This window comes from Cannabis sativa, unplaced genomic scaffold (genome assembly GCF_029168945.1).
Source record: "Cannabis sativa cultivar Pink pepper isolate KNU-18-1 unplaced genomic scaffold, ASM2916894v1 Contig3, whole genome shotgun sequence".
NCBI classification, from domain to species: domain Eukaryota; kingdom Viridiplantae; phylum Streptophyta; class Magnoliopsida; order Rosales; family Cannabaceae; genus Cannabis; species Cannabis sativa.
Genome location: NW_026870039.1, coordinates 31,854 through 47,875, shown reverse-complemented (window position 1 = coordinate 47,875; position 16,022 = coordinate 31,854). Strand labels below are relative to the sequence as shown.

The 16,022-nt window shown below is 32.0% G+C and overlaps 1 pseudogene; it reads left to right on the top strand.

Moving 5' to 3' along the window:
* The first annotated feature begins 6,329 nt into the window (after nt 1–6,329).
* LOC133033178 (calcium-transporting ATPase 12, plasma membrane-type-like) lies at nt 6,330–10,157 on the top strand (annotated as a pseudogene).
* Nucleotides 10,158–16,022: the final 5,865 nt, after the last annotated feature.

Genomic DNA, 16,022 nt, shown 5'->3' with positions numbered 1-16,022 from the left:
ACCATTACTGGTTAAATACAATATATGAGTTCATATAAGCTGCTGGTGTCATTTCTCTCTTGGTCAATAATACACGCCTATTACGCGTTTCTGGATTTTAAAAAATTCAGATTGAGTGAACTCAATTGCTCTAAAGAAGTTTCAATGAAGTTTCCTTAATATAGAGCTTTAGATGATAGACTTTAATTTTGCCACTTGTTATTTTTATAGTCAATGTTGTGTGATGGGGATTGTGTGGCTCTAGCTTGGTCAAGGTAAGTGTAACCCATGCTGTATTATTAAAGAGCATTATTAAAAGATCATTTTATAATCCTCCAATAGCTGCCCTGCCGTAACCATCATTTCCTAAGTAACTGAAATTTTTATATGTTTCCAAGATTATGGGACTCTTGTATAATTAATGTAAAGAGCAATTGCTATAAAGCATTATTTTTGCATGTACGGTTTTTAAATATTTAGTGATATTTCGTAATAATTATTAAATTAAATTATATAAAATTTAATATTTAATTACTCTAATAACATTATATCATAAATAAATAGTAGTAGGTACTATTTGGATATTTGGATCCTTTAGCATTTGTCTTAATATAACAAATGATGTTTTAATAAATTAAATCTATACTCTTATTAGTTCATTCTTAATGTGTTAACTTTATTTGTAATGTAAAATATATAGTCTTGAATATTAATGTGTAAACCTAATAAAATATTTATTGAGCTCATTTAAATTAGATAATTTATTTAGCCTAATTTAGAATATTAGTTCAAATAAATTATCTTAATTTGTAAGTCCACATATTGAATTATTGAAAATAATAACCTAACAATCTCTTACTTGAGCTACAAAATAATTCCAATGAAAATTACATTTAATAACTTTATGTGCGCACATACTTGTTAATTATTCTTAAAACATCCCCTTTAGACAATCCGGTGCATCTCCTATACAAATATGAGACCAAAGCGACCTTCATTACATTTATCGTAATTGGACCCATCGATTATCACCATATCAAATATATTCATTGACATAGATCAAGTATGGATGTGCAATTGGAAATTATATGCAATGTGATCTTAATTATGTCTATTTACAATTAGTCCTTTATTCTTTAGTGAGATCAATTATTAGTTTTTCAAACTTTATGTCAAACCACAATTGAAAGATAACACATTCAAATAAAGATAATAAAACTATCAATTTTATTATGCAAAAAATTGAACCTACTTAAAGTAGTGTAATAGTGTCAATCAACAAAGTAACTAGTATAGAAAACAAACTCCCACTAAAATTGCACTTCATCAAATAAAAGTTAAAACAACATCCATATGAGCAGTATGCTCATGAAAGACCTTGGGTGTCAAAGCTTCAGTTAATAGGTTTGCTAGCATTAAGTTTGTTCCTATATGCTCAATAGTAACTATCTAACCTAAACCCTCTCTTTACCAATCAACTAGAAACTTAATGTCTATGTGTTTAGGCTTTGATAAGCTAATATAAAACTGCTGATAGATCATCATAATATACCTTTAGTGGTCTTTCAATCATAACTTGCATCTAAGTGACCAAATTACACAACTATATTGCATTATTGGTTGTCTCATAACAAGATATGAATTATGTTACCATAATAGAATTAGCTATGAGTGTCTGTTTAGCACTTTTGCATGATATAGCTCCTCAGACAACAAGTGGACATAGCCATAAGTGGATCTCTTAGTTTCTCAAGTGTACCCACAACATCAAAGTTAGAATACCTGATGATTTCGAAATTTTCAAACTTCTTACAAGTGAGCATATAATCATTTATTCTTTATAAGTACTTCATGACCTTTTTGGCTGCCTTCCAATGATCCATACTGAGGTCACTTAAGTATCCGTCTAACATAGTCACCATGTACGTCAAAACTGGGTGCGTACATACCTGAGTATACACAAGATTTCCAATAGTCGAAGCATAAGGAATCTTCTTGCATCTTTACTCTTTAAATTTCTTTCTTGGAGCAATAGTTGAGACTAAACTTATCTCTTTTCTCAACATGAGTTAGATTAATTTACTCCCATTGAACTTGTGAATACACAACTATCAACAACATTAACTTTAAATCTATATGAGACAATAATTTGATAAAATTGTGATACCATTAAAGGGAAGATTTCTTGAGACCATAGATTGATTTTGAGTTTACAACTATAGACTTTGGATAACCTGATACAAAATTTTCTAGTTGTATCATATATATGGTTTTCTCAATGTCACCATTGAAAAAAATTGTCTTAACATCCATCTGGTGTAGCTCTAAATCAAGATGAGCTAAAAGTGACATAATTATTCTAAAAGAATCTTTCGATGATACTGGAGAGAAAGTTTCTTTATATTCAACGCCTTCCTTCCGTATAAAATCCTTGGTGACTTGACAAGATCCTAAATGTCACTATCTTTCATGGATTTCATCTTATCATTCATGGCATCAATCAACTTTTGATAATTAACACTTTATTTGACTTGTTGGAAATTCATTGGATCATCTTCCATTGTCCTTATGTCGAACACGCTCTTTAATAAACATAATAAAATAATTTGAAATTGCACTTCTTTTCTCCCTAGTGGATCTTTTAAGTGGAACTTCCTCTTGAGGTTGTTGAGTTTGCTCTTCTTGAACAACATCTTGAAATTGAGTATCCTCATTTTTATCTTCGAATATGTCTTAACAATGTCAAAAATAGGTTGATTATTGTTAAAAAAATATTTGGTAGAAGAATTTATTTTTCTTTAAAAAACTACATTCCTTACTTTATCGTTCTCCTCAAACACAACATCCTCAAAAAGTCTCACATTTCTCGTCTAAACAAAAGGACTTGGCAGATGGATCATAAAACTTAAAACTCATCTTCCTTTCAGGATACCCAACAAAATAGCAAGTAAATGTTCTTAAGTCCAGTTTATTTTCATGTGGCCTAAAAGACCTTACCTTAGCTGGACAATCCCAAATATGTAAGTGTTTACTACTAGAATTTTTCCATGTCCATAGTTCATATAGGAGTTTATTAGCTACCAATTTGCTAGGTATTCTATTTAGAATGCAGACTGTAGACTGCTAGACAATCCCAAATAAGATTTATTATTTATTTTATTAATAAATAATAATTAATTAACTCTCATTAATCTCTTATTTCACAAGGATTAAAATACTATTTTCACTAATATAATACATTTTCTCTCTTTAATACTATTTAAGAATAATATTACATTTAACTAGTTAATATAATTTTATCAAATAAAAATTAATTGTTAAATAATATTTAATTATACAATTTATAATTGTCATAATTATTCAAAATATAATTTTTATAAATGACTATTTTACCCTTAAAAATTATTTCTAATAGAAATTAATTCTCACTCAAATTTACTCATAAAATAAAATATTTCCTTGTACAATGTTGTATAGAAGTGACTTGGGACCATGGACTTATATTTCAAAGCTCCAATAAACACTTGATTATTATCGATCTCATCAATAGAATAATCTAATTCATAATTAATTCTATTATTACTCAACTATAAATATGAAATTGCACTCTTTGACAATATAAAATTATATTTACATAATATGAAGTTTTTATTAGAGAAAAATAAAAATTTGTATTAACAAATATAAAGTGTTTTAGATATTTTTCTTTTACAAACTTGAAGCTTCATTAGATAGAACAAGAGATACAAAACTAACAGGTTCAAAAGGAAGGTAAGGAACCATTTTAAACCAACACACTATCTAACCCTAGACCTAATTTAGTTAAGTTGTGAGCAATGACATTATGCTCTCGACCAACATAATCAATTGTAAGCCCATGGCTGAAGGATAATGAGTTCTTAACACAAATCAACAAATAATCAAGAGTGCTGTTATTCCAATTATAATTTATAAGTTTGTCTACTATAACCTTACAAATAGACTCGATGTCTGTTCTGTTATGATAAGATCGGACGTGTTGTGCATCTAGATATTTGAGGAGAAAACTATTACACCAATCAAAAATTTCATTAGGAGAAATAACATTATGCTGATAAAAGACATTGTTCTGTTGATTTCATAAAGCCCACAAGAAACATAACAATAGATCAACTGATTCTTTTTACAGTGTAGCAAACATGTTATATATAAAATCCATAATATCTAAATGTTTATAAATATTATAATAAATATCAAAACCCGAGGACTTCCAAGCTTTCTTGGATCTAGCGCAATCTAGCAAAGCATATGTAACGTTTTAGGAGCAAGATTGCATAAAGGGCACAAAGGAGAGGAAATAATATGCCTTTGAGAAAGCAAAGTAGCCATAGGAATAGAACTAGAGATAATCCTCCAAACAAAATGTTTCACCTAAGGAGGGACTCTAGAGTTCTAGATCTTACTCCAGAATTTTTTAGAAGCTTGAAACGATGAGGACGAAGGGATATCCTGTCCGAAGAGAGCTAGATAATAGGCAGATTTAACACTAAAAAAAACCAAAATTCTCCCTTTCCCAAACTAGCTCATCCTTACCTAATAACTGGAACATCTAAAATGTCATCAATCATAACAATCATCAAAAGTAATCCTTAAGCTTATTCAAATTCCAGGATCCAAAAGCATTAAAATGAAATATAAAAGTTTATTCGAAGTTGGTGTGCAACCATCACAAAAGCATTTAAACTTGTTGTTTGGAATCCAATGATCTTCAGTAGTTTTAACATTCTCCCCATCTCCAATTTTCCAGATCATACCCGAGGCCAAAAAATCCCTACCCCAAAGGGTACTTCTCCAAAAAAAAAAGAGGGATTGTGACTAGAACAACCTCTAGAGTAGACGAGTTAGGAAAATATCTAGCTTTAAGAGTAAGGCTAAGCAAAGAGTTAGGGTATTTGAAAATTCTCCAAGCTTGTTTAGCAAGCATAGCTTGGTTGAAATGGACAAGTGACCCAAAACCTAAACCCCCCACAAATTTAGATTGGCAAACAACTTTTCAACTTTTCCAATGAATTTTTTTAGAGTCTCCAGAGGACCCCCACCAAAACTTAGCCATCGCAACCTCAATTTCCTTACAGAGTTTGTTTGGCAATCTAAAGCAAGCCATAACACATGCTAGAATGGTCTGAACCACAATTTTAAGGAGGATTTCTTTTCTCGCCTTAAAGAACCATTTGGAATGCCAAGATTGAAGCACAAAGGTAACTTTATCCTTAAAAAAAGTAAATGAGTGATGCTTAGATCTAAGCAAACACTAAGGAAACCCTATGTATTTACTATAAAAGGCCTATCTTCAATACGAAAAGTGCTAAAAAAATGTTCCTAATGTCTTGAGAAGTATTAGGGAAAAACAAAATTTAGTATTTTACAAAATTTATTACCTCACGAGAGGCTCTAAAAAAAGTTGATAAAATATCATTAAGAGCAGTACAAGAGTTAAATGTTTTAAATATTTGGCATATCACATATACGGCTTTTCCTAAGTATTTTTTTTATTGAAATTAAACTCTTATAAACAACAACCAAGAGTTAATGCATATCAAAAGAAAAGATGTATAAACTTCAATCTAAACTAATTTACCATTCACCTTAAGTGCATGTAGAACTAATAAATATTTTTTTTAAGTACGTGTTTTAGACGTGTTTTAGACAATGTTTTTAAAGTATGTACGATGAATGTTAAAAAAAGACTTAGAAAAAGCCGTACAATGATGTGATGTGCCAAATAAATAAAACACTTAAATTAAATGGACTTTTGGCCTATAAAAAATATTATTAATAATATAGCGGGATGTGATATGTGACTGTGAGAGTCAATATGATCCAAATTAGAATTGTAAAACAAAAATTGATTGGATTAGCATTCAATAATTATTAAAATTATTATTATAGTGGGTGATACTTCAACTATTCTTTTTATTAAGATGAACTATAATTTCAACTACCAAAAGCTTATCTTTTTATGTAATGCGATGACTATTAGACACTAGAATAAACTTTATAACAATGGTGTGTTGGTTATCGTTATAGTACCTGATTGATTAGCTAAACTTCAATAATATTGTAATCGTTATTATTAGCTAAACTTCCTTTTTGAAGCTCATGGATAAAATAAAAAGTTTGAATAGAAATAACCAATGGAAAATTTAACAACTCAAGGCCATAGAATTAGAAAGTAAAAGTGATCATCTAGTTTATAACTTCCGTAGCACGATATTTCATTTTCAACTAATAAATTCGTCAACCATTAAAGAAATCAGAAAATATGTCATCTTATACAAGAAAACCCTCTCTGGCTCTCACCCAGATTTGAGCTAGAATGAACTTTTACCATTTACATTGATTTTAGCAAGGAGAACCACAATATTTTTATTTATTTATTTATTTTTCAAAAAATACGATTAATTGTATTATGCACATAAACCGCCATATTGAGGCACGAAACTCCTTTGTTGTTTCCCAAAGGATGACTTTTCGACGAAATTCTGTGTGTGTAAGCATCACAAAATGGCTGCTGACCAATCACAGTTAGATTTTCCTTTTTCTTTTTCGTATCTATTTAAGGACTGGGCTTTGCATACTATGAATGAACTTCTTTCTTGGTATTAGCTCTTACCTTTGTATAATTAATAAACCATGTCGAGTATAAACAGATCACCTATTAATTGTGGGAAATTGCTGTATGAATTCACTAAAGCCCAAAAACGGTGGCGCATGGCTTACAAAGCTATTTATTTTGTCCGGATCATGCTATCGCTTCCCAAACATGTTGTTGTGTCAGAAATAAGAAGCTATTCCGAGACCTTGCTCTCACCTTCCAAAACTCCAAACAACACCTCTACTACTACTAAAGCTTCTACTTCAAAAAATCATGAAGTCAATAAAGCCTTTGATCATAAACTCATCATGGAGATTGTCAAGGAAAAAGACTTGACATCTCTACGCATACATGGAGGGGCTGAAGCTATTGCCACCACTCTTGGGACTCACCCTGAGAATGGAATCCAAGAAAACGAGGAAGACATTAACAAACGACGTCGAGTCTTTGGTTCTAATACTTATCACAAGCCTCCTCCCAAAGGGTTGTTTTACTTTGTGGTGGACGCTTTGAAGGACACCACTATTTTGATTCTTATGGTCTGTGCTGCTCTGGCTTTAGGCTTTGGAATTAAAGAACATGGTGGAAAGGAAGGTTGGTATGAAGGTGGAAGTATCTTTATAGCTGTGCTGCTTGTTATTGTTGGCTCAGCTCTTAGCAACTATAGACAAGAGACTCAATTTGATAAGCTTTCTAAAATAAGCGACAACATCAAGATTGATGTGGTAAGAGGTGGCAGGCGACAAGAAATTTCTATCTTCCATATTGTGGTTGGAGATGTTGTTTTGCTTAACATAGGAGATCAAATTCCAGCTGATGGATTGTTCTTAAATGGACACTCATTGCTAGTTGATGAGTCAAGCATGACAGGCGAAAGCGATCACATTGAGATTGATTCAGTGAAGCATCCTTTCTTGTTCTCTGGTTCCAAAGTGGCTGATGGCTATGGGACCATGCTGGTGACCTCTGTTGGGATGAACACGGCTTGGGGGGAGATGATGAGCTCCATAACCCGAGATACAAACGAGAGGACACCACTACAAGCTAGACTCGACAAACTGACCTCTTCAATTGGAAAGGTAGGACTTACAGTTGCCTTTTTAGTTCTTGTAGTCATGTTAGTTCGTTATTTTACGGGTAATACTAAAGATGAATTTGGGAAAAAAGAGTACATCAGTGGTAGGACAGATGTGGATGATGTTTTAAACGCGGTTGTTCGTATAGTGGCAGCTGCGGTCACAATTGTGGTGGTGGCAATTCCAGAAGGATTGCCACTAGCCGTGACTTTAACTCTGGCTTACTCTATGAAGAGAATGATGGCTGATCAAGCTATGGTTAGAAAGCTATCAGCTTGTGAAACTATGGGATCAGCAACTATTATTTGTACTGATAAAACCGGTACTTTAACGTTAAACCAAATGAAAGTTACTAAATTTTGGCTTGGTCAAGAACAAATCAATGAAAAAGATTATTCAAATTCAATTTCAACAAGTGTTTGTGAACTATTCTATCAAGGTGTTGGTTTGAACACCACGGGTACTGTTTACAAACCTGATCATTATGATCAATCTAGCAATGTTCAACTTGAGTTTTCAGGTAGCCCAACTGAGAAAGCTATATTATCTTGGGCTGTTTTGAATTTGGGTATGAATATTGAAACGTTAAAGCATGATTATGAGATATTACATGTTGAAACGTTTAACTCAGATAAAAAACGAAGTGGGGTTATGTTAAAAAAAATCACAAACGACAATCTAAAGATATATGTCCACTGGAAAGGAGCTGCGGAGATGGTTTTAGCAATGTGCTCGAGTTACTATGAAAGTAATGGTAATAAGAAGCCATTAGATGAAGAAGTGAAACAAAAATTTGAGAAAATAATTGAAGGAATGGCGGCTAGCAGCCTCAGATGCATTGCCTTTGCTCAATGTGAAGTTTCAGAAGATGAGATTGAGTATGTTGATGATCAAGAGAAGACACATAGAAGGCTCAAAGAAGATGATTTGACCTTGCTTGGAATAGTTGGACTTAAAGACCCGTGTAGACCGGGTGTTAAGAAAGCTGTGGAAGCTTGCAAAAATGCAGGGGTGGCTATTAAGATGATCACAGGGGATAACGTTTTCACGGCCAAAGCTATAGCTGCAGAGTGTGGAATTCTAGAGGTAGCCAGTGGTGATGAAGCTAGCGAGGGACAAGTGGTAGAAGGCATTGAATTTCGAAACTACACGCCAGAAGACAGAATGAAGAAAATCAACAACATCCGAGTAATGGCAAGGTCATCCCCATTTGACAAGCTCTTGATGGTTCAATGCCTGAAAGAGCTAGGCCATGTGGTTGCGGTAACTGGAGATGGAACAAATGATGCACCGGCTTTGAAAGAAGCCGATATAGGACTTTCTATGGGGATCCAAGGTACTGAAGTGGCTAAGGAGAGCTCAGACATTGTCATCTTAGATGACAACTTCTGCTTCAGTGGTCACAGTCTTAAGGTGGGGAAGATGTGTTTATAACAACATACAAAAATTTATTCAGTTTCAGCTAACTGTCAATGTTGCAGCACTTGTTATAAACTTTATAGCAGCAGTTTCTGCTGGAGAAGTTCCTCTCACGGCAGTTCAACTTTTGTGGGTGAATTTGATTATGGACACACTTGGAGCTCTGGCTCTAGCCACTGAAAGGCCGAGCAACGAGCTCATGAAGAAAAGGCCGGTGGGTAGAACAGCGCCTTTAATAACAAACATCATGTGGAGAAACCTGTTGGCTCAATCTCTCTACCAAATTGCCATTCTTTTGTTGTTGCAATTCAATGGCGAGTCCATCTTAAATGTCTCTAAGGAAGTAAATGACACCTTGATATTCAATACTTTTGTGCTTTGTCAAGTCTTTAACGAGTTCAATTCAAGGAGTATGGAGAAGAAGAATGTGTTCAAAGGTGTTCATAGGAACAAACTTTTCTTGGGAATTATTGGGTTTACTATTGTACTTCAAGTGGTGATGGTGGAATTTTTAAAGAAGTTTGCTGACACCACAAATCTCAATTGGTGGCAATGGTTGGGTTGCATTGCAATAGCGGCTGTCAGTTGGCCAATTGGTTGGTTTGTGAAGTCCATTCCAGTTTCAAATGAACCAATCTTTGATTATCTAAGAAGGATATTCATGTTTAAAAGAATCACAATGATTTTCCATAGAACAGAAAATTCTACCTCCACACTTGGGATTGGGTGCGCTAAATGTTAATTTATTTAGGTGTTCAAAAGGGTTGTCAACTATTTATGGAATCTCGTCTATTATTATTATTATTGTTACATTAGGATTTAGAAGGGAAAATAAGAACCAACTGATTGATTGTGTTTTTATTTTCTTTGAGACAGCAGATACTAATTTCAATTGACTCCAGTTGAGAATTTTGTGTGTTTTTGTGTAAAAGATCGTAATTTGTGTACTGTACGGTGATTACTAATTTTGATTATTTTCAAATATATTACTTATGTTTACCATATGATCTGGCAATTGAATGGGAATGAAAGATGCTCTTTTGTTTTTCTTTCTTGATTTTGCATAATCTTAGCTTTTTATTTTTTAAGAACATTTCTATTGGTATGTTAAATTGATGTATTATTAAAATAATGCTCACTTTCTAAAAAAAACTTGTTTTAATGGTGTACTAAAAGGAAGTTTGGTGCAACATCCTAATGTATGTGATTTATCTTTTGTTTTTAGAAAAGCCAATTAAATGGATCACAATTTAGCCAATCAAGTTTTGTTATCTAAAGCTAGTGCTATGTGAATCAAGATCTCCTGTTAAAAAGTTGTGTGTCATAGTGTATTAAATCAATCTAAATTTGACACGTCAACTAATTTTTCATTTAATAAAAAATTAACCACCTATATATACAGCTTTTCTCCCTTAAAATGCTCAAATTAATTGATATGTCACAATGAGATTAGTTTAATACACTATAAAATACAATCTTTTAACAGAAAATCTTGACTCTAGGGGTGTCACCCCTTGTATTCATCAAACTCTTTGGTTTGATAAACCTTTTCCTATGTAATTGTTAGTTTGGAATGAACACATTCCGTTTCAAAAAAAAAAAAGAAATGGTGTAATAAAATTTGTGTTTATTTTAAACATGCTAAAAATTGTATTAAATTGGACACACAAAATACCATATACCAACATTATCAACTTACTTTTTTCTGTCACTTGTTATTATTTTAGAATTATCTTTAGCTTTTATTAATTAAAAGATTTTTTTATTTTTATATTTACAATTTTTTTTTTTATTTTTACGGAAATTCACATAACAATCCACGTAGTAACTAACATTGCAATTTAAATCGCAACTCAAATTTATATAATAACTTATATAGAAATTACTAAAACAACTCAAACGATAAAGATAAAAAAAAAAAAATTCTAAAAATAGTATATAAGTGATTCCCCTAAATTAAATATATAAGAAGAAAAACATTATTATTTCTTTTATATATTTTTAATAAATATTAAATGAACATTACATTGGACTAGTATAATGATAAATATTATGTTAATATCACATATTATTTTTTTTTATTTAAATATATAGCACATATTTGTATGGTCTAAGTGATGGAGCAAATATTTTTGTTATATATACTCGCATCCTATTTTAATATACATTATAGACAATACTTAATAAAGAAAATACTAAAAACATAATGAAAATAAGGAAAGATTATAGAAAAATTTATATAATTGACCAATAATTTAAAAAAATTTACAAAAATACATTACGGAAAAATTTTCACTTTTACTTTTAGATTTATTTACAAAAATACCCCTTTAGTAAAAAAATATTTTTTTTAGTTGTTTTATAGTTTATTTATAGTTGTCATAAGATTATTTTTCTAGTTGTTTTATAGTTTATTTATAGTTATCGTGAGGTTGATTTCTTATTATTTTTTAGTTGTTATTTTTACTTTTTGCCAAACAAAGTGTACTTTTGTAATTTTAAAACTTTACAAGAATATTTTCGTAATTAAAAACTTTAGACCGTAAAATTATAAATAAAATAATAAAAAAAAAGTATTATTAACAATTCCCTATTATATAATATAAAAAGAGAATGATTAAAAAAAATCATATCGAATTTTTCATCTTATATCCAATCTTGTGCAGATATTAAAGCTTATAATGTATAAGGATGAAGCATGTTACGATGAGGAGTCACATGTCTTCCACCCGTACTAAAAGCTGACTGTAAGCTAAATCGTAGAAACTGGAATAGCTAAAACATCTCTAACAACTTATTGCAATATTAGATATTTGAAACCATTTATCTTTCACCAAATCAAAATACAGGGCCGGTCCTAAGGTATATGGGACCTAAGACGAAGTCAAATTTTGGGGCCCTTATATATATAGTTTAACTATTACGAAAATGATAGTTACAATGCTTAGTGTAATGGTAAAGTTTTTAAAAACTCTTAAAAGCTCCAAGGTTCAATATCTCATAACTATACATTAAATATTTTTTTTTAAAAAAAATTAAAAAGTAGAGGTTGGGAATTAATCCCATGATCTCTTAGTTTACAGTAAGACCTTTTACCACTGCACCAAATAATTTTTCTTATATTTTCTTCTTATTTAATATTTTATCTATATATTAATATTTTTTTTCACAATTTCGGGGCCCTGAGAGTTCGGGGGCCCAAGTCGCATGCCTAGCTCGCCTACTCTCGTGGCCTGGCCCCGTCAAAATATCAAATTTTCTATTTCTTGACAAATACATTCCTCTAAGTAATAGTCTAGCGAGAGATTTTTTAATATCTACATTTGAAGTGCTACTAACAAACAAATCAAAACCAGCCAAAAAATCTACAAATTTATTAATATCCATACCAGCTTCAGAATTATGCAATAAGGAATCAAAATAAATTTCTTTACCATCACTTAGTTTGTATGCTTTCACCAAATCCTAACACAACTTTGTAATTCTCTCAATTTGATTCGAAGAGTCATCACCATAAATTTGGAGAAAATAATATTCAATTAACTTCATCTTAAACCTTGGATTCAAAATAATTGCTATGGATAATATTCCATGTATGACAGACCATCAACCTTCTCAATCATATTTATAGCCATCATCTTAATCTCTACATAAGAGGATTTAAGGCATTCCCTAAGCAACAAATGAATTACACAAATTTAGGGGAAAAAAAGATTAGGAGTGGGATATTTGGTCCCTAAAAATATCTCAGTCACATTATAAAATAACTTCAATTTGTCACACATTAATTTTGCTAAAATCCAATCTCGATCACTAGGTGTTTGTTTATAGTTTTTCTCATTGTGTACTAAGCGATTAAAGACATCCTTATACACAGTGGGACTCATAAGCATCAAATAAATAGAATTCTCCCTAATTTTACAATTGAGAACTAATTTTCTATTACTTGAAAATGTTAATCCATCCTTAACCTCCTTAAATTTTTCCACTCTCTTAGGTATAGTCCAAAATATTACACTCTCACCAATAGTTTCTATCCCATCTTGAATTGCACCTAAATCTTGTTGAGCAATCAAATTCAATATATGTGCACAACATTTCATATGAAGCAATTTCCCTTGCAACAGTAAATTATTATTTCTCAATTTTTCTTTCATCCTATCTATCATGGAAATATTAACACTACGATTATCTTAAGTCAAAGTAGATAACTTACAATCAATAGACCATGCAACCAAACACTCTATCAACTCTTTTGTTAGTATTTTTGCATTATGTGGGGCAGACACATATAAACCTATAATTATGATAAAAATAGCTAATTAGTAATAGTATACAAGTAATCAATTATAAGTAGTCAAAATACAAGGTGTACCAATAAACTAACCTTATAATTTGATTGCGCAAAATCCATAAGTGATCGATGTAGTGTGCAGTTACCACAATGTAGCCTCTTTTTTGATTAGTGGTTGTCCACATATCAGTTGTGACTGCAATTCTACCTTGATTGTTGCTCAATGCTTATTTTATTTTGGTCTTCTCACTCTTAGATATCTTTATGATACCACTCCTAATGGTAGGTCGAGATACATGCTTGAATAATGGTTGAATTGTGTTCACAAAACTTATATATCCAACATGCTCCGCCATATTAAGTGGATACTCATGCAAAATGATCATTTTGGCAAGCTCTTCTCTTGAAAATTCTTGGACAAATGTGTGAGCACCGAGTGTAGTAGGTCCATCTTTCTCTTATTAGGATTCAAGATGGTTTGCTTTATGTCTCGATGCTTTCTTAAAGGACATCTCTTAAAATGTTCATACAAATGTTTAGTTATATTTTTTCTTGTTCCTCCTATTTTTTTTCACAGTAGTTTCAAATAGTCTTTTCAATTCCATTGACCTTTTGTTTTTCAAAGTGATTTCAAACTATAAGAGTTAGCCTTTTATTTTTTTTCTCCCCAACCTCACCATTTATAATTGGTGGGGATGCAGCCATTGGAAGAGAAGAATTGAGTTCTGTAAATTTATTATTTTCTCCAATTTTAAGTAGAATATTTTGTGTAGCATCTTGTGGAGAACATTCAGTTTCAGCCATTATTAGACTTGGACTACAAAGTACAAGGATACTGGCCAAGTTCTACTTCGAGGGAAGGTTAGAGATGGATTGAACATACTTGGAGATGATTCCACTTCAAAACCTAAAAAAGCCTTACTTTGTGAATTTTTTTCTGTTTTTAGTTCTCAAACATCCAACAATGATGTAATAACACATTGTACTTCATTTGACAGTAATAAAACATCTCCAAATTCTGCTTATGTCTCTAGCACTACTTCTCTTTTTCATTCTGCAGTTAGTAAAAATGTTAATACTTGGCATTGTAAACTTGGTCATCCCAATGAACAAGTCATGAGCAAATTATTACCACACCTTCTCACACAAGTCACTTTAAAATATCTCCATTTTTGTAAAGCTTGTCAACAGGGAAAGAATCCTTCCCTTCCCTTTCCCTTGTCCAATACTCGTGCATCCCAACCACTTACTTTGATCCATACTTACTTGTGGGGTATAAGTATTATGTCTATTTTTTTGGATGACTATAGCAAGTATACATGTATTATCCCACTTACTCTCAAGGGTCAAGCCTTTGAAGTAATCATTAAATGAAAAGCTTTAGTTGAAAAACAGTTTAATCTTCCCATTAAGGCAACATAGGTAGATTGGGGGTGGTGAGTAAAGGCCATTTAAAAGATTCTTACTTGATCAAGGTATTCATTTTCAAAGTCCCTGTCCTCATACTCATGAGCAAAATGGTCATGCTGAACGAAAATATCGCCATATCAATGAAACTGGCCTCACTCTATTGGCTAATGCTGATCTTGATTTATCCTATTGGTGGCATGCATTTAGTTGCGTTGTCTTCACTATTAACAAGCTTCCTACAAGGGCTTTGAATTTTTCCACTCCATATGAAGCATTGTTTCACAGCAGGCCTGAATACAACATCCTCAAACCATTTGGATGTGCTTGCTTTTCACACCTCAGACCATACAACAAGCACAAATTAGACTTCAAAACATATCAATACATTTTTCTAGGCTATTCTTCTCATCATAAAGGATACATATTTGAAAATTTTGAAGGTAGAATATATATTGCACGAAATGTGGTGTTCAATGAAGACTTTTATCCTCATAAAGTTGCCACAGCCTCTTCCTCAGCAGCACAAAAACAGGTATCATTTTCTGCCAATCCTTTATTTTCCTGTTCTTCATTGTTTTCTACTCAGCACAACACATTTCCTAACCATAATTTTACCTCTGGTACTTCATGTAATGCTAAGTCAATACCTACTGTGTCAAGACCTGCATCTATTAGAATGCAGACTGTGATTGTAGATGCTCCTGTTTTTGGTGCAAATGTTGATAACCATGCTATGATACAACCAAATACTGGTACTTTATATGAACAACAACCAAGTGTTGTCCCTTTATCTGACTTAGAACATGTTGCTCCATTACCTGAACAAAACACAACTGGTAACAAGTTATCTGAAATGCAACAGGCTGCTACTTTACCTGAACCATTAATACCTACTGCACATTTGCCTGAACCATAAAATAATCCTTATCTCTTACTTGATACTCCACAAATTAAACCATCCATCCATATCACATACTACATCCATAGCAATTGCAACATTACCTATGCTTCAGTCTGATCCTCAAATTGGCCCACCTACTAATACTGCAGCACCCTCAACCTCCACTCAAACTAATACCACAAGACTCCATCCCATGAAAACCAAATCACAAAGTGGTTTACATAAACCAAAAGCTTATATGGCCACCAAACATCCCCTTCCTGAGTCTCTATTACCCACTAAGCCCAAGTCATTAAAAGCTACTCTCAA